Genomic DNA, 24,842 nt, shown 5'->3' on the forward strand with positions numbered 1-24,842 from the left:
TCTTTATGATAATATACTGTTTATCTATTATTGGCTTTCTTTTTCCACCTTTCCTCTGCAGAACTTCCTGCATATTTCGTTATGCTCTTTATTGCATCCAGCCAGTGGTCACTCAAAAAAAAAAAAAAAAAAAAATGTTTGGGAACCTTTTGAGACTATCGAAGGTGGTGGTCATGGATACAGGTTTAGGAGTATTTTGAAATTGAGAAGCTAATTCTAGGTCAGAGTTCCCCAAATTTATTGCCATGGAGCATTTTAAAATGTAAAAAAAAATGCATTACAGAAACACATAAGTTATGTAATTAGTACTTGAATTAAAGTATAGCAGAACTATTTTATAGAGGACTTAGTTGCTGTAAGAAATATCAGAATTTTATTCTTTTGCTTTTTTCTTATATAACAGGGTCTCAGTCCCACAAATAAAATTTTTATTAAGAATAGAAAGTCACAAGATAAAGCAAAATGTCTTTAATTATAGTTTTTTTTGGTTCTAAAATTTAACACAAAAACAACATTAAAAATGAGAACAATGTTTTTGTATTTTATAATGCATCCACTGTTTACTCCAGGAACCACGTTATTTAATCTTATCCTCATAGCAGGTGTAGCTTCAAATCTATTCACTTATTTTGTTAGGAATTTTCTGTTGTGGCATAAGCCCATTTCAGAAATACTTTTTGTAACAAAGGGAGGAACATGACCCCAGGTTTGCAATAATCTATTGCTCTTGAAGTACTCAACTCTGAAAATTATCAATGGTTGCATGTCGGACAGCTCAACCTTCCAATTTTTAGAAACCAAATGCTATATTTTCATGTGGAAGATTTCTGACATTTTGCTTGCTTTGTTCTATATGGATCATGAACTAACCATGGACCTATGGGGATCAATTAGAGATACATAAATATATATATATATCAATGTATGTTTAATATTTAATAACATATCACAAAAATAGTTTGAAATAAAATTACAGGATTCATAATATAAACTAGCATTTATTGAATTGATATTACATAGTGCAACTGTTAATGAAGTAAATGACAGATCAGCCTTTTCTGGCATTTTCAGGTATTGAGCTATTGTGTACATTTCTTTTTTCTCCTACTTTTTAAAAATAAACTTTTTTACTGAGATATTTTATACACACACACACACACACACACACACACGCACACACAATACAGTTAATAAATATGCAGCTAGATGAGTTATCCCCAAATAAACAAATCCATATAACCACCATCCAGGTCAAGAAATAAAATATTACCAGTGCTCCAGAAGCCTCCCTTGTGACTCAGCTCCCCCCAGTCACTACCTTCTTTCTTATACCCAGAAAGTAATCACTATCCTAACAACACAGAGTACTTTTGCCCATTTTGGATTATTTTAATATAGATTCTTCTGTGTCTGGCTTTCTCCTCCTCCCTCAGCATATTAGCCCAATTTATTCATGTTGCTGTGATAGCAATAGTTTATTTTAATTACTCTGTGGTAGTCTATGGTGCAAATATACCACAATTTCTACCCACTTTATTTTGTATGGACTTTTGTGATGTTTTCAGTTCGGGGCTATCACAAATAATGCTGTTTTGGATATTCTTATACATGTTTTTTGGTGTCCATATATGTGCATTTCTTTTGGGTATATATCTAGGAGTGGAAGTGCTAGGTCTTACAGTGTACTTATATACAACTTTAATAGGTGCTCCTCGTAGGCAACCACTAATCTACTTTCTGACTCTATAGGTTTGCCTATTCTGGATATTTCACATAAATGGCATCATGTAATATGTGGTATTTTGTGACTGAATTTTACTCTGCAGAATGTTTTCAAGATTCATCCATGTTTTAGAAAATTCATCCTGCCTGGAGGCATTGACACACACACGCACATGCAATTCCCCTTCGTGGGCTCGCAGTTTATGACCACTTCCACCAGGGCACCAAGGGTTCCAGAGAAACAACCAAGAGCAAGTGCTTGGAATGAATACAAGGTGACTGCCTCATCTTTTTCCTCCCCTTGATTGCTCCGCTGCATTTCTTCCTGTCTGCAACTACTATGAAGTTGGTGGCGTGACCCCAGCATCTCATACTCAGGGTGTTCCATGATTAACTCATGTGCCCTCTAAATGCTGGATCCGCTCTCCTCCTCTGTCTCCTCATTGGCCATCCTCTCAACACTCAAGTAAAAACCTTGGCTTGCCTGACTCCCTTCATCCTGCAGACAACTGTTGCTCTGTCTCCCTCCTCTGGGAAGTTTGGCTTTATTTCATCTGCATGGTATTAATTCTGCCCTTATCTCCTTCTGCTGAATTGCTGAGTCTTTCCCATGGGCCCCACTTCCTCACATCTTCCCACCGTGCTGTTCCCTCTTCCTGGAAGTCCAGACTCTAAAACCTGATGTCCTGGGCTCCAATCCTGCCTTTGTCACTTGATAGCTGTGAGACTTTGAGCAAGTTATTTGCTGCTTCTGTGCTTGGTTTCCTCAACTATCAAATGAGATGAACAGCACCAACTGTGGAGCTGTTGTGATGATTAAAACATTTAAGACACACAGAACATCAGACAGTTCCTGGCACACAATAAGTACTCACTGAGAGATATTATTATTATTATTATTATTATTATTATCATTGGCAACTTCTACATGTATGTCCCAATCCTAATTTAAAGCCAAGCTTTCTTTGATTCCTATATTGATCTTTCTCTCTTCTGAATTCACAGTAATCTTTTATCTCTAGCTCTTTTAGAGAGTTTAGCAATTTTTAACCTCTCATTAGTGATTACCTTTTGTTGTAGAAGTATACTTTCTACCTGCTATTAAAATCTAATTCTTGTTTTATAATCATTTATTCATATTTCTATTTCCTTCTCTAGGCTGTAAACAACCTGACTGTCAAATCTTTGTCTGATATATTTTTCTGCCCTCCACTTCCTCACTCTACAGAATGGCATGCGTGTGGTAATCTTTTTTTTGCTAAGAGCTGCACTGAGATACAATTCACGTCATACAGTGCACCCATTTGAAGTGTTTTTTAGAATTTTAACAGAGTTGTGCAACTGTTGCCATGATCGATTTTGAATATTTTCATCACCCCCAAAAAAGTAACCCTATAGACGTTAGCTATCACTCTCCACTTTCCCCTTAACCCCCAGGCCCTGACAACCACTAGTCTACGTGCTGCCTGTTGAGATTTGCCTATTCTAGACATTTCATGTAAATGGAATCATGTAATATGTGGTCTTTTGTGACTGTTTCTTTCATTTAGCATAGTTTTCAAGATTCATACATATTGTGGCATGTATCATAACTTCATTCCTTTTTATGGCTGAATAATATTCTGTTGCACTATTGAAAAAAGAGATTCATCCATGTTTTAGTATGTAGTGGTACTATGTCCCTTTTTATTGCCAAATAATATTACTTTGCATACATATACCACATTTTATTTATGCATTAATCAGCTGATGAACGTTGGACCATTTCCACTTTTTTGACTATTATGAATATTGCTGCTATGTACATTGTTACACAAGTTTTTATGTGAACATATGTTTTCATTTCTCCAAGTTGTCCATCATTTCTTAAAGGCATCATTTCTTAAAGATTTGCATATAATAAGAACTCTATAAAAGTGTTTAGTGTTTTTCTTTTACAGAACAATTTTTAAATTATTCTTTTATTTAGAATAAATTTATAAGTAAATATTGCTAGCACATATATTTTGTGGAATTCCAGTATTCTAAGAAAGACAGTTTGAGAAAGATTTCTAAGTGGTCATGACCTTCAATGTTATATGAATGTGAGGAGAAGGGAGTAAACCAGCTATCAGTGAGTGATAAGTATTAAATGTTGGATGCTCATTTCATAGAAAATTTTTCAATTTGGCTTTCAGAATTGAAGAAACTGTAGTCAATACTATGTGTTAGTATATCTGTCTTCCTAGAAGGGGATAGAGGGCAGATGAGGATTTTATGAGTCCAGAGGATTCAAGGAACAGCCTTTTAAAATAATTGGGAGACAGCTATATGATTTCTAGAATCTTTTGGCAAAGTATTCAGGACTCTTTGTCTTTTAAAATTGTGGTGACTGTATGGAGTTTGTTTCATATAGGCACTTCCTGTAATGCATCAGAGCATGAATTGGCAGGCCAAATATAAAAGATATTATATAGTGGTTGTAATAAATGTTTTATCCATAAAATGTTTCCTGTTTTGCAATGAAAATAGTTCACTAAAACTTAATTAACAGTATATACCAAGCACTTTTCACTCAGAAGCATCTTATAAATGTGCTCTGATTATAAATCATAAATACTGTTTTATACTGTTGAGTAGGATTAAAAGGCAAATTAATCCCAAAGAAAAAGCTTTGGTTCCCTAAGTAACCAAACAGTAAGCAGATAAATCACATGATGTTTAGAGAAAACTAAAAACTTGTGTACTCTATTGGTTTGCTCTTAAGAACACCTGTTTTCTAAGTTATGGTGAAAGACAAAATTCTTTCAATTTAAGTTCAATCTCTTTCCCACTGTGCAAAACCATAGTGTATTACATTTCTACATAGTCATAAAACATCAAATTTTAAGTTTCTGTTTCCATATGGTAAACTCCTTTAGTATGATGTGTTTTTCTTCTAATAAAGATGATCAAAATGAAAGACAAGGGGCCAATTATATTTTATCAATGGCCAAATGTGCTCACTAAATTACTTGTGTTAAATCTTGAACTTTCTCATTCAGTTTGGCAGAATTCTCCTTGGTAACCATGTGTCCCTGCTGCTTATTAAACATAATTGGACCGCTAGTGTGCAATCAGAATCGTAACCGTGAGTAATAAGCTAACAAATTCCAGACTGAATAGCAACTTCTAGCGAGGGGTTTCTTAGAGTTATAATCCTTCCCAAGTGAGTTTTACACTGAAGTGGATTTTACTGTTAACTTTTCTGTTTCAAAATGTATGCTTCATCTAAGTTTCTATTTACCTTTTCCTGCCAACTCTTATTCTAAAACCTAAATACTTTTCTCCTCTAAATTTTCTTACTGGGACCAGTGCAAATAGTCCCTGGCAGTTTTACTGACCTAAGAACAATACGTTTATGAAACACTTGTTCAAGAAACCTTAATAGTGAAAAGTAATATATTACTTAAAAGAGTGATTTTTAGAGAGATTCTGGATTTTAGGGAGGTAAGTGTTCATTAAGCACTAAATTGATGGTATTATAAACAGATGATCATTTCCCATTCCCGATTTGGCCCATAGTGAATAGCTGGTGCATTCAGTTTGGTGTAGCTTTGTTCTCTGCCAGCTCTCTGATGGCCTGGAGCATTAGGGCTGCAGGACAAATGTTTGCAGGAGGCTGTTATAGGTAGATCTGTCATGCAGAATCAGTAGTAAAACAGCAAAATCGAGAAACACACTGCTGTAGTTCATATATTCCCTAGGATTCTACTCTAGAATTTAAATTTTAAATCTGAGTAAACTGCAAAGAATCAGAGCTTTTTGCCTTCAGAACACCTTATTAGGAAAATTCCCTAATAATTCTGTGATGTTGGGACTCTGGCCAGGTTTCCACCAGGACCCTTTCCTCCCCTGCCCCCTTTACCCACCCTGCACTAAGACCTTCTTTGCAGCCTTATTCGTAGCCTGCCATAGTAAGGGAACAAGTCTCAGCGTCCTCAGTCTTTTCACAGTTCAGATGGTTTGGATGTTGTATAGACTTGACTCATTCTGTTCCTCCTTCTGGAAGGATTTTGTTTGGGAAAAAAAATGATGGATCGTCTTAAGTATAACAATGGCATGTTTATGAATTATGCAATTGTTCAAATGTCCGTTGATTATGGGAAAATGAGTTTGAAATAGAAATCATGCACTAAGTGGTGGTTAGGTTTACAAGCTAGTCTAGAGAAACCATTTAGCGCAGAATTTCCTTGCAAAGATTAATTATTGTAGTCTAGGAACCTTTGTGGTCCCTGAACCACAAAATCCTCTGGGCCCAAGACACTCTTTAGCTTAAAGCCTTTTATTACACAGAATCCCACTGTAAGTGGGTAGAGACACCTAGGCACATTCCCACTCCTACTCACTGACTTCTTACCAGCCTTTTCTCTCTCTGGTGCCTCTGCCCTTCCCACCATCTAAGCCTAGTTGTAACCCAGTGGATAGGGGATAAGCAGGAACAGTCAACCCACAGGCTGATAGAATCAGAGTCTGAATGGACCTTAATTATTTAAGTTCTTTTTCCAGAAGAGTTTTACTTGAAAAAATGAAGAAATAAAAATAATACCTACTCTAAAGATATCCCTCAGCTTACAGAGCTCTTATTCTAAAGCAGAAGCTTTATTTCAAAAAGGAGGAGGAGAAGGAAAGAGAAGAGAAGCCCTGGAGCGAAGAGCGAGGAATGCTGGCCTGGGAATCAGGACAGCTGAATCTGTTACGCTCCACACTGGGATCTTGTGCAAACCCCTTAATTTCTGTTTCCCTGTGTGTGATAGGCAGTGATAGAGAGGGGGGCAGTCCCTAGAGACTCTTCCAGTTCAAAGATACTATGGTTCTAGGAACTCGATGTATTCTGCGCCTTCTTAAAGTTGTGAAACTTTTGTAAACTGTTGGTGCAGGGTCTGGTGATAGCCAGTGGTGCTTGAGCAGGGTGAAAAATGATCAGTCCTGCTCAGAAGAGAGAGACCCTGGAGAGCAGAGATTATACTCGTGACAGTGGAACCTCATCATCTGAGTCTAGTTTCAGTGGCATCATCAACTCATCATGAAACTTTGGGCTTTTAAGCTCTTTGGGCCTGTTTTTCCCTCTGTAAAGTTTAGGCAGTTGCATTAAGTGGCTTCCAAGTTATCCTTCAGCTCTCAGATTCTACCAATATCACTAACAAAATAAGTAGTGAATGTTAATTATAGCATATACATGATTCAGTTTCTTTTGCTTAACCCCTGGGGAAAGGAAGTGACTGCAGAGAAACAGACAAAATTTAAAAAATTATCATATGTCTTCTGTATTAGACACTGATAGACTTTCATAGTCACACACAGTAGCTGGCTATTGTAAAAAGCTTCTGGGAGTCCCATATTTCCATTTCTCATTTACAATCAAGAAAAGGAGCTTCACACAAAGAAACGTCTACTGTGAATTAATACAGTCTGAATCTCTCTAGTGTGGTTTGTTGGGAAATGTACTGTTTGTCTCCAGAGTTGTTTTTTTGCAGTTAAATTCTCTAATTTGCTTAATAATGGAACCCTAGGAAAGTTGCTTTAAGTAGCATAGTATTTGTTCTAGCTTATGTTTTTTATTGGTCAGTGAAAATTTTTCATTGTTTCGATCTCTGCATACAGAGTATCTTCATAGATAGCTGGTTTCTCAGTCCCAGAGTGAATAGTTGTATTTTTGGAACATTGAGAACTAGATAGAAGTAAATCTTTTAGATCTTGTACCCAACAATATGCTGAATTCTCTTTATCAGTTCTAAGAGTTTGTAGATTCTCTTGTTTGGATTTTCTTTTTTTTAATGAGAATAATGATAGCATGCAAATGATGACAGTTTTGATATTTCCTTTTTAATTCTTGTACTTCATTTTTTTTTCCTTACCTTATTGCACAGGCTGGGACCTCTAAAACAATGTTGACAAAAACTGTTGATAGTGAAAATCTTTATTCTATTCTTGAATTTAAAGTGATTGCTTAAAATATTTTATTATAAAGTTACGATATTGCCGTAACTTTTTAGTAGATAATCTTTTATCAGGTTTAAGAGAGTTTCCTTCTATTCCAAGTTTGCTGAGAGGTTTGCTTTTTTTAAAATCATTAATAGGAGTTGAAGTTTCTAAACTGTTTTTTCTGCATCTATTGAGATGTTTGTGTGTGTCTGTTTCCTTTAATCCTATATTATGGTGAATTACTTTGATTTTTCTAATGTTGACCAGACCTTGTATTCTTGAGATAAACCCTATTTGTTCATTTAGAGAGCTGCCACATTCAATTTACTAGGTTTTAAGAATATTTGCTTATGTGTGCATAAGCAAGAATGACTTTAATTTTTTTCTTGTACAGTTATAGATTGATTTTTTTTAAATCTTCATTTTATTGAGATATATTCACATACCACGCAGTCATACAAAACAAATCGTACATTCGATTGTTCACAGTACCATTACATAGTTGTATATTCATCATCTAAATCAATCCCTGACACCTTCATTAGCACACACACAAAAATAACAAGAATAATAATTAAAGTGAAAAAGAGCAATTAAAGTAAAAAAGAACACTGGTTACCTTTGTCTGTTTCTTTGTTTCCTTCCCCTATTTATCTACTCATCCATCCATAAACTAGACAAAGTGGAGTGTGGTCCTTATGGCTTTCCCAATCCCACTGTCACCCCTCATAAGCTACATTTTTATACAATTGTCTTCGAGATTCTTGGGTTCTGGGTTGTAGTTTGATAGTTTCAGGTATCTACCACCAGCTACCCCAATTCTTTAGAACCTAAAAAGGTTGTCTAAATTGTGCGTAAGAGTGCCCACCAGAGTGACCTCTCGGCTCCTTTTGGAATCTCTCTGCCACTGAAGCTTATTTCATTTCCTTTCACATCCCCCTTTTGGTCAAGAAGATGTTCTCCGTCCCACGATGCCGGGTCTACATTCCTCCCCAGGAGTCATATTCCACGTTGCCAGGGAGATTCACTCCCCTGGGTGTCTGATCCCACATGGAGGGGGAGGGCAGTGATTTCGCCTTTCAAGTTGGCTTAGGTAGAGAGAGAGGGCCACATCTGAGCAACAAAGAGGCATTCGGGAGGAGGCTATAGATTGATTTTAGTATTAGGATTTTACTAGCTCCATAAAATGAATTGGGTAACTTTTCAGATTTTTCTGTTCTCTGAAACAGTTTGTGTAAGAAAGAAATTATCTATTTGAAAGTTTGGAAATAGTCTGTTAAATCCTCTGGGTTTGCTGTCTTTGGGGTGAAGTCTTTTTGCCTGTGTGTGGGAGAGAGAATTTTGACTATTAATTTAAAAAACAATAATTGATGTATTCAGGCTTTCTGTTCTATCCTGAGTCATTTTTAGTCATTTAATATTTTTTAGAAAACTGTCCATTTATATTTGCTTTAAAATACATTGGCATAAAGTTTTCCACATTTTATGTATCTATATATGTGTGTATGTATGTATTTAATTTATTCATATTCCTAACCTCTGTCTACCTACCTACCTTTTTATACATCTAGTATCTTTTGAGATAGATTTGAACTTATTTTTTGCCATTTTATTGTCTGTTTTCTCTTTACTTCCTTCTTGTTTTCTTTGGTATTTCTCTTGTTGTTTGGACTGATGAAATTGTTAGTATCTTCTTCTTGTTCCTCTATTGATTTTGGAAGCTAGAGATGACATTGCTTTTCTTTTAATTGTTATTCCTAAGTATTTAATATTCATACATAGCTAAAACTTTTTCTGTCAAAGTTTAAAAGATCTTAGTAGCTCAGATATCCCCCTTTTCCTTTCTAGTCCCACTTTTAAAAACAGATTTATAGAGATACAATTCACATACCATACAATTCACCCATTTAATGTGTACCATTCAGTTTTTTTTTAGTATACTTGTGGAGGAGTTGTGCATTCTTCTCCACAATCTAATTTTAGTTAGGACCTTTTCATCCCCCTTAAAAGATGTCCTGCACTTCTCCTCATCCTCCACCCCGTAGTCCTAGGCAACCACTAATCTACTTTTTGTCTCTATAGAGTTGCATATTCTGAACACTTTATATCAGCGAAATCATAATACATGTGGTTTTGTAACTGTGTTTTTTATTTAGCATAATATTTTCAAGGTGCATCCATGTTGCTACTTTTAATTGTGAAAAATTATTTTATTTATAGTCTATAATTGGCTATATTTGCAAATATATTTTGTCAGCTTATGGGACCACCAGCATTTCTAGCTTCCTTCTCCAGGCTCTTCTTTCTGAAGTACGTCATATAATTTATCAGTTCTTTTAGTGAAGTCTGTCAGTGGAAAACTCTTAGTGATTGTAGGTCTTTATTTCACCCTCATTTTTTATGATAACTTCTCTGGGCATGACATTTCAGCTTGACGGTTTTTTTTGCTTAACATTTTGAGCATTCAATTCCATCATCTTCAAGGCATCTGTAATTGCTGATAAGTGTCTGCAGTCAGTCTAATTGTTCTTTTGTAGGTAATCTTTTTTTATGGCACTTTGATATTCTGAAGTTTCATTATGATATATCTGGGTGTGGATTTATTTGTATTTATCCCAATTGGTACTAAGAGTGCACTTTGAATCTCTGTGTTTTAGAGCTGTTTTTCATTCCTTTCATTTCATTCGAACCATGCAATGAGTTCGTTTAAACAGTGGGGATTTATTAGCTCATGGTTTTGAGACCAGGAAAAAATCCAAATCAAGGCATCATCAAGGCGATTATTTTTCCTTAAAGACTGTGGTGTTAGGCTGGCTGCTGGTGATCTTTTGTCCTTGGCTCCTCTGTTACATGGCAGCTACTCCTGGCCTCTCAGTTCTATTGCGGGTTCCACCGAATTTCAGCTTCTTACTTTCTGTGGTTTTCTCTCTTATCTGAATTTCATTTGGCTTATAAAGGATTCTGGTAATAGGATTAAGATGGGCCATACCGTAACTGAAGAACTTCATCAAAAGGTCCTACTTACCAGCCTCGCCAATATGGACTAACTACGGTGTGTGGGCTTGGAGTTGAGACTTAGAACATAGTCTAAGAGGGGAGCGATTGTCTTAATGGTCCGTAGAATGTAGGCTCTTGGAGCGGTCAGATCTGTTCCTGGGTTGTGATTGCTGTCTCCAGGCTTTGAGATGCTGATCCCTTGGTGTGTAACCTGATTGGTCTCTGGAATAATGGGTGTCTCTGTGACACCTGAGGCTTGGAGCTGGGGCTCCACGGATATGAATGTTAGTGTTGGTGCATACAGCAACTGTTAAAAAAAAAAAAAGAAAAAAAAAAGAGTTGAAAAGGAGCCCAGACTTCAGTTGATGGTGTGAATGGAGTGGATCTGGTTGAGACTGGGGCAAGCCGGGCCGGGGGGTGGAGGTTGAAACTGACTGTGTTTTAAAGCTTCAGCTTCCATGTGAGACCAAGGGAAGAGATGTCTATTTGGTGCAGGATCTATGTTTTCTAAGTAGTATAGCCTGCAGTTGGTTTGTTCAAGTGCCACGATTGCACAGGGCTTTGAATGGGGGGGTGAGATGTGGTGGGTTACTATAGTTTGGAGTGAAGTGGTGACACATCCTGGAGTAATTTGGGCAGAGAATGAGAATATGTTTACGGGGCCCCCCTGAGGAGCTGGAGGAGGGTGCAGAGGTGTTGGACTCCCTCACCTGGACTGGTGCTGATGTCACAAACATTGGGACTGGTGGTTTGATGTGCTGGGCCCTCTGTCATGGGACTTACCCTTATGGGGCTTGTTGCTGCAGGGGAGAGGCTAAACTTGCATATGGTTGTGCTTAGGAGTGCCCCCCTAGGTACCTCTTTGTTGCTCAGATGTGGCCTTCTCTCTGTCTAACTGAGCCATCTTGGCAGGTGAACTCACTGCCCTCCCTCCTCCATGGGACCCAACTCCCGGGGGTGTAGATCTCCCTGGCAACACAGGATATGACTTCTGGGGATGAGTCTGGACCTCGTATCATGGGATTGAGAATATCTTCTTGACCAAAGGGGGATGCAATAAAGTTTCAGTGGCTGAGGGATTTCAAATGGAGTCGAGAGGTCACTCTGGTGGACATTCTTATGCACTATATAGATAACACCTCTTAGGTTTTGGTGTGTTGGAGTGGCTGGAGGTGAATGCCTGGGCTATCAAGCTCCAACCCAGTGGTCTGGACTCCTGTAGACGACTGTGTGACAATGTGGATTACAGGGGGTGACAGTGTGATTGTGGAAACCTTGTGGATCGCACTCCCTGTATTCAGTGTATGGATGGATGAGTAGAAAAATGGGGACAAAAACTAAATGAAAAATGGGGTGGGATGGGAAGGTGTTCTAGTTTGCTAATGCTGCCGGAATGCAAAACACCAACAGTCTCTTCAAAGCAGTTTAGGCCTTTTCTATCAAGCTTCTCACAGTTCTTCCAGAATCTTCCCCTTATCCATTTAAAAAGCTGCTCCAACATGTTTGGTATTTGCAAACTCAACAGCACCGGCACCCCACTCCTGGTACCAAAATCTATTCTAGTTTGCTAATGCTGCCAGAATGCAAAACACCAGAAATGGATTGACTTTCATAAAAGAGGGTTTATTTGGTTACACAGTTACAGTCTTGAGGCCATAAAGTGTCCAAGGTAATGCATCAACGATCGGGTTCCTTCACTGGAAGATGGCCAGTGGCATCCGGAAAACCTCTGTTAGCTGGGAAGGCATGTGTCTGGCATCTGCTCCAAGTTCTGGTTTCAAAATGGCTTTCTCCAAGGATGCTCCTCTCTAGGCTTCAGCTCCTCAAAAATGTCACTCTTAGTTGCTCTTGGGGCATTTGTCCTCTCTTAGCTTCTCTGGAGCAAAAGTCTGCTTTCGAAGGTGGTCTGCAAAACGTCTCTGTAAGCTGAAGCTCCTCTCTCAGTTCCAGTGCATTCTTCAAAGTGTCCCTTTTGGCTGTAGCTCCTCTTCAAAATGTCACTCTCAGCTGCGCTGAGTTCCTTCTGTTTGCCAGCTCATTTATATGGCTCCAGTGATTTAATTTAGAATGGGTAGGGTAACACCTCCACGGAAATTATCCAATCAGAGTCATCACCCACAGTTGGGTGGGGTGCATCTCCACAGAAACACTCAAAGAATTACAATCTAATCAACACTCATACATCTGCCCACACAAGATTACATCAAAGATAACGGCGTTTTGGGGGACATAATAAATTCAAACCGGCACAGGGGGGATGATTTGGGTGTTCTTTCTTACTTTTATTTTTTATTCTTATTCTGATTCTTTCTGATATAGGGAGAATGTTCAGAAATAGATTGTGGTGGTGAGTGCATTGCTATGTGATGATTCTGTGAGCAGTTAATTGTGCACCATGGATGACTGTGTGGTATATGAATGCATTTCAATAAAACTGAATTTAATTAAGAAAAATGTCCTACTTACAATGGATTCATGCCCACAGGAATGGATTAAGTTTAAGAACATCTTTTTTGGGGGTGCGTACAGCTCCAGACTTCCACAGTATGTATTTACGATTCCAATGAAGACTATGATGAATTAAAGTGACCAAAAGTAGAAAACACCAACTAGCTACATATAAATCTCTTTTCTTTCTACTTTTATATTTTATCATAGCCAGTTGGCTAGTTCTATACTTACAGAAATAAAACTCTTCTCTAGAATTTATGGAACAAAAATAAATATTCATTCTAGCTGTCTTTCTGAAAGAGTTCTGTGATTTCTGACATTCTGTCTTCATTAAAATGTTTTTTTGTGTTTGATAAGAAGTGCTCTATTTCATAATTTTCCTGGCATGATTTTGTTGTCACCCAAAATTTACCTGTATCAGACTTGTATTTAAAATAAGTTGTTGACTACAGTTCAGGAAATAAACAGAAATATCCTGAAAAATTCATGCCAATTGTATAAACTTGTCTCATTGTTCCTTTTTTTCTTATAATTATTTTAAAAATGATGCTCGAGTTACAACACAGAGTAATACTTATGATACATTGAAACTAAAATAATTAGGCAATGAAATGTGTCTATGTTATTATTGCAACTTTGAAAAATTGTGTATGCACAGGAATAAGGACTGGAAGGAAATATGAAAACAACTGGAAAAAAGCTGATACCTTCTTAGAGGAAATAAAACCAGTCAGGTTTGTTTTGTTCTTAGTAGGTTGTTTTGACTCAGTTTCTGGATTTGCCTTTCCTCTCTGCTGTTTGTGAAAACTAGGAAAACATTTCTGTCCATTCTTCTGGTACCGCTCTTGTTTTTTTAAGTTGTAAAACATTATTGAGAGTTGTTGTCTGTACGTTTTTTCAGTACTCTGAGATATAGTTTTTGTAGGCTTGGGGGACAAAACTCATTAAGCCACCATCATCCTCTCCTGGAATTACAGTAGCCTCTTACCTGGTCTGCTTATCCCTCATTGGGCTCTTTTCCACACAGTAGTCAAAGTGATACTTTCAAAGTATGAGTCATATCATGTGTCTCCTCTGCTCTAATGCTAGAAAGGTTTTCTCTCTTGATGTAAAAACCTATGGGGCCCTCCATGTTCTAGCTTCCGGCCCTTTCCAAACTCACTTTCTGTTGCTCTTTTCCTTACTCCCCCCTTTTGAGCTGCAGGAGCCTTCTTGCTCTTTCTTGAAGGTAAGCGTTCTGCCAGCTCAGGGCCTTTGCATTTACTGTTGCCTCAGCTTGTGGGGCCATTTCCCCATGACTTATTCCCTCATTTCATTTAAGTCTCTGCTTCAGTAAATGCTTTCTCTTCTCCGAGAGGCCTTCACTGATTACTTCTCTATCCTCTTGCCCTGTTTTATTGTTCTTTAAAGTACTATCACCACCCAATATTATATTCTATTTTTATTTGTTTATTGTCTGTCTACCCCATTAGAATGTAAGTTCCATGAAAGCAAAGATTTTTATCCACTTTGTTCAGCATTATATACCCAATGCCTAGAACAGACCTGAAACATAGTAGGTGTTCAGTGAATTAATTACTTTAATTAAGTGGTCCCTTACTGTGAAAATGGGATTCCTTTATTTCATTTGTTTCATTTTTATGTAATCAAGGCTTTTCTATCCTTGCCAATTTGAATTTCAATCTAGATGGAGAAAGAGACAAAACAGGAATTGAGTGCTGCTTTTATCTCTGCCTCATGCAGTGGTCCAGTCCCCCCCTTATTCTTCCTACTTTCTATCCATGTTTTTTTGTGAGCTTTAGCTCATTTGAACCTTCACCTTCCAGGCACTCTTATGAATACTTACCTGTCTTTTGTATATTTTGCTTTGGTCATGTAATTTTTTTCTTCCAGTTTTTGAACACATCTTTCTAAAGTTTGGGTGCTTTGGAGATATCCTGACTATCCACACTGGCTTATTTAGAGATCTCTCCCTTTTCTTCTTCTTCTTTTAGTGATTGTGTAGGTAAATTTTTCAATTTTTTTTTCAGACTTTTAGGAAGATTTTGTGTTTTAAAACAATCTCTGGACGTTGTCTTGTATCTGACTTTTCTCTGAACTTTTTGTAATGTAGTTTCTTAAACATTAATGTGTATAACTGACATGACCAGAGTTACCTAGTGTGTGTGTGTGTGTGTGTACATCTGTGATGAGATACTTTAATTTTGCATAGGCTTCTTCTTCCAAGATTTTGTCATTTTCACATTACCAACCTTGTCTGTCAAAATTAAGTCCTGTTTAGTAGTTCTCTTATTCCTTTATTTTTCGTTGTCAATTTCTAGAAAAAAAATCCTTTTTTATTGAGTAGTTTTACATTTCTTCATGGAGATAGTTAAGAATTACTATTGAATCAAATTGGATAGCACCATCTTGGCAACATGATAAGGGATAGAGATTTTATGAATGTCATTCAACGAGTTAAAATCACTAGACTAAATAGTTTTTCATTTAGCCTCTGAGATAAAGATTGGACAACTGTAAGGGTAAAACCTGGCTTTGATTCATCTTTTGGTCAGTGGAGGTCATCTGTGTCAAAGAAATAGACTATCTATCTATCTGTCTATCTATCTATCTATCTATCTATCTATCAGTGATATTACTATGAAATTACTGGCATCGAAATAAGAATTGCTTTTCAATGTAACACCAGCTAGTTTATGCCAACCTGGTTTCTGCTTGCTTGAGGCAGGGTTGTAACTAAATCTGTAAATTTGTGTGCCCTGTGCTTTGCAGTTCTAAGTAAGGGAAAGTAACATAAAAGATGCTATGTTCTCTCCCGTTTAGTTATCCCTAGTTTGTCCATTCAATTGCAAACCAGGTGCTCTCTTATAACTTATGTAGCTAGTAAAGTTTGGAAAAAATATGTACCTTCTGAAGTGCTAAGCTTGCAAATCCCCAAACAGGGGATTTGGGAATTATATGTATTAACAGTTGTAACAGATAATGTATATTATGGAAAGATTCCCTCTACAGTCATTTTCTAGAACTTCGTACCAGTTTCACTTCCCTGGATTGCACTAGACTTATCCTTTTTCTCTTTAATTATCCAGACTCACCCAAGAACAACTTTCTGTTTGTGTTACATCAGTCAGATGTGTCACTTGAAACTACTCTGAAGTAGTGGGACTGAAGATGGAAAGGAATGCAGTCAGGGTTGTGAGAGAGGGATCTATTTAGCCTTACCAGTTTGGGAAAGAAGACTACAAAGGTGAGGCAGAGCTGTTCCAGTTCAATGGGGAAAATCCTGTTTCCTCCAGGGATTCCCTTTCATAGGCTCACCTTATACAGGAGCATGGTCATGGTAATGATGAGAGGTTGAGGCATGATGTGTTTGGAGGGGATAAGGTGGTTCTGATAACAGTGCAGCCATCTGGAGGTGGTGACAGTGGCTGCAGTAAGGGGCATCTTGCTAATCACCAAGCAAGGTATGAGCCATGCCAGCATCTTTCAGCATCTTTCAGGGGAAGAGAGGGTTTCTAAGGGTGGGACACTGAGAAAGGGATGTCTTAGCTGACATTATGGACCTGGATTTCCCCTTGGTTGACCTCTCTCAGGCTGTGTTCATGGAGGAACATCTCTTATAAAAGTTTGCTTAATCTTTGCTTCATCCATAGCCCATTTGTTCTTTTCCAGAAGTCAGTCATCGGAAGGGTCCTAGTTACTGATTGGGAAAATGCAAGTCAGAGTTCTAGAATGATCTTTCTGCTGGAAGAAGCACAAAGTGAAAATTGGGCAGGAAAAGTCTTTTGCTTCTGCTCTGGGCTCCAGTTAGTTCTATTTTTGTGATGTGGACTGTTGCGAGGAGTTTCACTCTAAAAGCTTATCCTACGGTATCTCTTGATGCCCTTGTAAATGACTTTACTCTGTCTTTCCTTGTTTGGAGATAATGGGATATTGAAGCGGAAGCTGAGTTATAATATCATCTGGAGACTGCATGGAATCTCTAAGGATTACTTTCACTCTTTGTTTACTTTAAATTAAAAAATGCCTTTGAGGTATCGATGACAGGGTAAAGCCACAATTAGAGGAATTGCTGTGACCCCTCAACTGGATTCTTTAGTCATAGAACAAAGTCGTTGCTTGGTTCTTAGCCCTGGGGATAATATCTGTGATTCCTTTGCTTATTACATTTTGGGACAACGTTTCTGCACTTGTAGAGTCTGACTTAGAGTAAATCAAAATGGTCAGGTTTCAGGTTTATGAAATGTTTATTAAAGTGCATAAAAATTGGGGGTTGACTTTAGAGACAAATAATGTTTTACGAGATAGAGTTTCTTGCATTGATTTTTTAAAATGGCATATAAGCAAGGGATCTCTGTTAGTTTTTAGATTGGGGAAAAAATAAGAGTATCCTGTAAATTGTTCCAATATAAATGACATTGATTCTTTTTTATTAATTTTATTTTTGTTTTTTTAAATTAAATTTTAATTTTTAGAGAAGTTGTAGGTATGCAGAAAATACAGAGTTCACCCTCCCACCGTGAGTCATTTGGATTAACGTTAGCCTCTAGTCTCAGTTTTTATAATATTGTCTCCTTCAAAGAAAGACTTGCTTGAGATTTTTATAAAGTTGAAATGTTTTGTGCCTGATGCTGTTGACTTTACCTGTGTAATAGATTCATCTCCACTAATGTTCTGCTCCTCGCTGCTGTTGGGTTAATTTTGGAGAAGGGAAGCTGGGTTAACCAGTCATATAACCCTTCTAGTAACCCTCTATCTTCATTGGTGCTCAGAGACTTACTTACCCCATCACTCTGCCAGTATGGTCCTTTTCCTTTTTTCATACCCTCCGGTCTCCTTCTCATCACTCTTATCCAAATCTAAAAAATTCAGTCTTAGGTTAATTTAATTTGATTCCTATCATCCTCAGTGGAAAAGGAAGAATGGTATTGGGAGTGGTAGAAGAGGATCTGCAGGTAGTCATATTATTTTTTGCACAACTATTTTCTTTTAGACTCTTGTTGAATAAATAGTAAGCACAAATCTAGGAATACCCTAACCTACTCAGTGGTGAATGCCAGTGTTGAAATCCTAGTGATCTGTGCCTGGTATATATCTTAAAAAATTCCATGTATCTTATCAACACGTATCTTAATTATCTTCATAATCCTCCTTCCTTTTCTGTGATGCTTCTTTGCAAAAATTAATTTCTTAACTCTTTAGTGCTAAGTAAGATGACATAAAAATAGCTGCCCACCTTTGGCATTTTTTGAAGATTGCCCTTTTTTCTTGGAAGAATGATTGAAGTGGGACTGCCATACAGTGGGGACAAAATTATATCTTTTCACCTATCTTGGCATAATTGCTGCTAAATAATTAAAAATGCAAGTGTAAAAATTGGGGCGAGGGTAGTCCAGTGACCCTGACTTTTGAAGACAATCGTATGACCATATAGCTTATACAGTGTTACTGTGTAATTGTGAAAAACTTGTGGCTCACACTCCCTTTATCCAGTATTTGGACAGATGAGTAGAAAAATGGGGACAAAAAGTAAATGAATAATAGTGGGGGAGTAGGGGGTTATGTGATGTTTTGGATGTTCTTTTTTACTTTTATTTTTATTTTTATTTTTTCGAGTAATGAAAATGTTCAAAAATTGTGATGAATGCACAACTATATGATGATACTGTGAACAATTGATTGTACACTTTGGATGATTGTGTGGTGTATGAAGGTATCTCAGTAAAATTGCATTAAAAATATAGGGGCAGGGAGAAAAGCCGGATTACTGGCTGCATCTTTCTTACCACTAAATTTTTCTGCTAGAATGCCATTGACATCTGGTGGGTTATTTTTATTAATGGGTATCATCAAGGGAAAAGAGGGCCAATAACAGTTGAGATTGTTCAGTGGTCATAGAAATGGGGGTTGTGGTGGTGGTTTTCAGTTTCTGAAATGAAGATTGAGATGTGGGTAAATCTCTCTTACAACCTTCATGATGAAAAGTATTTATTAAATGACTATGCGAAACATGTTCTGTTGTGTATAATATATAGAGATTGCTCTTCTCTGGGCATTTGTACATACATTAGGATGTACACATGTCAAACAAGTACATAAAAAAGTGCTTACAGTGCATACATGCAGTAGCGCACAATGATTGGTGTGGTGGGAAGTGTATTAATTTAATTACTTTAATAGCCCCGTGTCTAGACTGTTTCCTTCTCTACCAGTTACTTGGGAAAGTTTGGGGAGAAGGCTGACTTCCAAAGTGATTTAAGTGCTGGTTGCCTGAGAGTAGAAGGGCCGTAGTATATGAGATGGCCAAGAGGTGAGGGTAGAATGATGGACTGGTAAAAAGAATGAGGACTACATATATTCTGATGAGGAAGGGTCTTCAGGAGAGTAAGAAGAAGGGTAGTGATGGAAACTTTAAGGAGTTGGTACCAGGTAATAGGATGATGTGATTGATATTCCTGCAAAGGTTTATGAAAAGCATTATGTCACCGTGGAGAGAAGTTAAGTGTTGGTTTTTGGATTCCCACATTTTATTAGGAAGTATATGACACTCATTTAAACACACCATAGTCTCTAGAACTGCAGCATTTTGTCTCAGGTAGCATTCTTTAACATAGATCACACACAAATATAAAGATTTATAGTATTAATTTATGCATTATAGTTTTTTATTAGGAAGTTTGATCCAAAGGAATTACTGTGACAAAGAAGAGGGCTAGATCGAAATTTGTGGAAAATAGCACCCATCATGGGAAATGCTGTTATCTGAAATACTCAGCCTGGATTTCAAAACTGTCAGTTGAAACCGTATTTCTTGAATCATTTAAAAAAAAAAAATTCACCAAGCTGGTTTTTGTTGTTTTAATGTGGTAGCATATATCAAAGAAAAGGGAAAATGATCCTGGTACAGATCATCATTTGGGAAGAGGTCAGAGAAGTGAACTTTTAATGAGACTTTGGTGTACTTTTGATACGTTTGTCCAACAAAATCATTGACATAGCTGACATGACTTATATTGGTTTTTTATTGGCATCTGATTACAACTCTGTGGGAATTTCTTCAAGTGAAAGGTAATTTATGGAACTTACTGATAAGACCTCTTACATTTAAAAAAAGGCTTTCTGTTGCTTTTAGATACACTCGGGAAAGGCCAAGATGTCCTAGGCTTCACTGTTAATGTTGTGCTTATGCCGAAGCCGTGGCAGAGTCCTTTCCAAATGGCAGGAAGAGGAGGCTGCTGTAGCAAGAATGGTGGCAGTGCTTCCTTCAGGGAACATTGAAACAGAAAGAATGTTATGAAAGAGGTCATACAAATGATGGTGGAATTTTGAATCTTGGTGAGAAGAGGGTGTTTTTATCATCGTTATACCCCCCCCCCTTTTCTTGAGAAGTTAGAAAAGAGCTTTTATTTCATCTGAATGTCAAATCAAAAGCAGTTAGTGTTCATCAGACCACCCTGCCTCGTTCTCACGTCTAAGAATTTAATCATCTCAGAAGTTATGGCTGAAGCTGAATCTTCAGTTCCAAAGGCCCTGAGGTAAAGTAAAGGAATTTTAAAATCAGCTTAACCTCAGCATTTAGAAAGAAACTGGAACAAATCATCAAACATTTACCTTGGTATCACTTATAAGAGCACAAGGTACTAGGGCAATTGTCAAAATGACTGTGGAAATCGGTCATGTCAGAACCATCTCCTGCTCTTCTACAATAGAATGAAAGACCCAGAGAGAAAGAGAAAGTAGTGAATTACTCTTTCTTAATTTCAGACAGCTTTTGATTCTGACTTATGCAACATTCTCATTGATAAGCCAGGAAAACTTTTTTTCATGAACTTAAACTTAGAAAAAAGTTTATAATAAAAATAAAATCTTATTTGCACCTTTCTGAATTAATTGCTGTTCTTTGTCACTAGATGTGTTTTTAATTGTGTGCTGAATTCTATCTAAAAGAATATAATTTTCAGAACCATTCTCAAAATAATAGGTATTTGGGTGATTTCTAGTTTTTCACTATTTTAAACAGCACATCTAAGAATATCTTTATACAGATTATTTTTCTTCCTTTTTCCTTCCTCTGTCTTTCCCTGGTTGTTTCCCTTTCTTTCTCCTTCCTTTCTTCCTTTTTTGGGTTTTGGAATATTTTCTTAAATCCCTTATTTTGCCAGATGGAATTATTGGGGCAAAAGATAAAAACAATTTTATAGTTCCTATTACATATTACTAATTGTTTTGCAGATAGATTTGAATCAATAAATAATGTCATTCAATAGAATTACAGTCCAATTAATATCACATTTTATAATTTGTGTTAGTTAAGCAGTAGTACTTTGAAGCTGTTTTAATTACTTTTATTTTAATTAACTGTGTTTTCTTTTTGTTTTTAAACTTTTTCTCTTGAAATAATTTCAAACTTACAGGACAATTGCAAAAATAGTACAAACTCCATATAGAAAACTTCAACATACCTCCCACACAGATACCCAGATCTGCCAACTTTTAACATGTTGCCACATTTACTGAATCTTTCTATAGTGTTGATCCATCTATCTATCCATCAATCTGGCAACCTATTTTCTAAACATTTGAGAATAGGTTGTGTATATCATGCTCTCTGAACACTTAATATTTCTATGTATCTTCCCTAAGGAGAAGGATAATCACCTTAAGTACAATTATCAAGTTTAAGAAATTTAGTGTTGATATAAAGCTGACAGTCTGTATTCTAGTTTTTTCTTTTGGGCATTTAACTATTTTTTTTTTCACAATTTATCTGTTTCCTCTCTGTTGACCACTTATGACTGAATTTTAGATGCTGCCCTTATATATTTATATCCTTTTTTCCCTATCCTTTTAAACTTTTGGACAGCAAGCTTTTATCAGTTTTTCTCAATTTGTTGTTTTCCTTTTTATAATTCTTTATTCATTTCAGTAAACTGATGTTTTAATTTTATTATCTAGTTGTTCTCTGAGATATTTCTTTAATCATCACTAAAAACTAATTATCTGGTTTCTTTCCTTTATTTAAAATATTTTAAATATTTTAATTATTAATATTTTACTTATATAAATATGTAAGTATGTGAGGCAAAATATGAGGCCAAATAAATTTTCTGTACTAATATTGTTATCCCAACATTTCCTAAATGATAATTCCTTTCCCCAACATTGAATTATTTCTGATTTTCTAGCTTGTTATATATTAAGTAAACCATACTAACTAAACATATCTGGTAGGAAAACACCTTATACTCTTTTTAAACTAATTTGGTCTACTTTTGAAATTTGGCTCAGAGTAAGCTCTGCCCTGGAGTTAAGTATCAGTATGGAGTTATCTGGGAGCTGCTGAAGTAGTTTAAGTACAGAAGTTTCCATAATTGTTTCCTCAATTTCCTTCTCATAGTTTCATTTTAAATCAGGGGTAGAGAATTACTGGAATATATGAACCCTCCTCAGCTATCACCTCTAGCATCTTCAATAATCTTTGAGATATTTGACCCTGTAAAGAACAGTGGCAAAAAAATTAAATGTACCTACCTTCACAGCAGGTTTTTCCTACAAGTGTTTAGAACTCAGGTTTCCTCTGATCTTGTCTCTTTTCTGATTACTTGCTTTCAAACCTTTGAGAAATGCTCAAAATTCGTGATCTGCTTATACCACTCTTTCTTGCTTTCACTACAATTCTGAATTTATTCTTGTGAAGTATTTTTTTATTTGATTGGATTTGGGATGAGAAGGAGTTTAGGTATGTGTATAATCTGTCATCTTAATCCAATCCCAGTTTTAATTTTTTTTGCATATATGAATATCACTGGTCAATATGTGATTGACTCAAAGGGTTATTAAATATCAGAACATTGTTTATTGTTTTCTTTACTAGGAATAAACACTTTTCCAGCTCAAGTATATTAGAAAGTAGGTAATATGTTAAGTTGATTTTGCAAGTCAACCCAAGATTTAAAAGAATAAAATGCAATGTGACATATAAATGCCTGAATAGTACAGATGACTACTATTGTCATGGAAATAAAAGCTGGCTTTGATAACAAAATTTATCACCGGTTTATATTTCATGTAACATGTGGGTAGTTTTGATATATCTCTGTTTATGAGAAGGTACATGTATTTGTATGATTTGATTTATGTTACAATATTCTATATTCTGCTTTATTTTCTTAAGTTAAAACACAAGCATTTTTCAGAGTTGCTGAACAGAATCCAGGCTGCTGGCCTCGAGGCCAATTCCAGGCTACAGACATGTTTTGTTTGACCCTCCTGGTATTAGTTCCCTCATGTTGGTGTTTTTTAATTAAATTAATTTCCAATATGTGAAAGTCAAGGTATTTTACAAATAGATCCTAACTTCCAGCATCTCTTGAAAAATCAGAGGACTGGACAACATGAGGTCCACATTCCTTTATGACAGTAAGTGACTGCAGCTGAGTAGTGGCTGCCCTTGCCAGCTGACAGTTCACTACCACCTTCATCAGTCCCTGTTGTCTCTGAGACCAGTCTGCTTTGCTTGTTTGATCCTGTATTCATTTGAGTGGTGAACCCTGCTATGTAGTCTTTATAACCATTATTTTAAATTATGAAATATTCACGGAGTAGAGGTACTGTAATTATCAGGTTGCTTTCTGTTTCTTTTTCAAGGTACACATATGCTGTGATTTTCAACTTTTTAAACATATTTTTCCACATTAGGGTTATGACCTTGAAGCAGAAGTACAGAGTCAAAAAATGAGAACAGGTATATGGCTGTTGATAAATATACAAAGTACCTTCTCAGTAAAAGTAGCTGATGTTGAAGTTAGAAAGAAGAGCCAATAGAGAAGTCAGAAGGATGTCTGGTTTTCTATCCACAGGGACCCACAGTGTCCTTGTGGGGGTCACATCAGTTTAGGTCTGGTTTTTATTGTTGCATATCCAGTTAGCAATCAAAAGTAGGTTGATGAATATAGAGTCAGCATAAATGGAGCCAAGTAGTCTTGAAGGAGATTTCATTATACCACAATATGGACTGATGTAGTCAACTTACTTTATAATAGAGATCATCTCTCTCTCAAAATCACAATGCCTGCTGAGTCAGTATCCTCTCCCTTGCACACTGCTGGGCAAATGCTGCCAAATTCTTGTTCTTTGTAAATGCCACCCCTTTCTAAAACATACATTTGTACTGCCATCTTATGTTAACACATTCTTAGAAATTTCAATATCACTAGGTTACAGATTTATAGTAAATAAATAATGTTTTGCTGAGATACATAATCACCTTATTGGACTTGGGGTAGAGGAACCCAAATGGCCTTCTTATGGTGGTTGACTTCCACAGATGGCTAACATCATCCATTATGTGTTTCTCCTTTCTAGTTTCATGTCCAGTTTTATCTTCCAAGTTTTGGGTATACTTTGTTCTTATGTGCTGATTAAACTGGCATTTGTTTAATACTTCATAGTTTTTCAAATAATGTTCACATATATCATATTATTTTATCTCATCTGGCTCCCATGTCATTCCTCTGAGACAGGGTATCATGATGCCCATTTTTAGAAATGAAGAAGCTTATGATCAGGGCATTTAAGTGACTTGCTCAAGGTCAGAAAGCTAGTAAGTTTGGGGTTGGGAATAAAACAAATATTTTCTGACTTCAAAGTCCTTGATAAGCAGTGGTCTGGAGTCCAGGAGATGCAGTAGAATCAGATGGTAGCCACAGTGGTTGGAAGCTAGAAGGAAG

At 36.6% G+C, this 24,842-nt stretch overlaps 1 protein-coding gene across 3 annotated transcripts in view; it reads left to right on the forward strand.

Annotated features, from left to right (window-relative positions):
• Positions 1 to 24,842, forward strand: part of FRMD5 (FERM domain containing 5) — a 295,156-nt gene that overhangs the window by 44,624 nt on the left and 225,690 nt on the right. The gene's annotated exons all lie outside the window — the stretch shown is intronic.

The sequence above is a fragment of the Choloepus didactylus genome, chromosome 4 (assembly GCF_015220235.1).
Source record: "Choloepus didactylus isolate mChoDid1 chromosome 4, mChoDid1.pri, whole genome shotgun sequence".
Classification (NCBI taxonomy): Eukaryota; Metazoa; Chordata; class Mammalia; order Pilosa; family Megalonychidae; genus Choloepus; species Choloepus didactylus.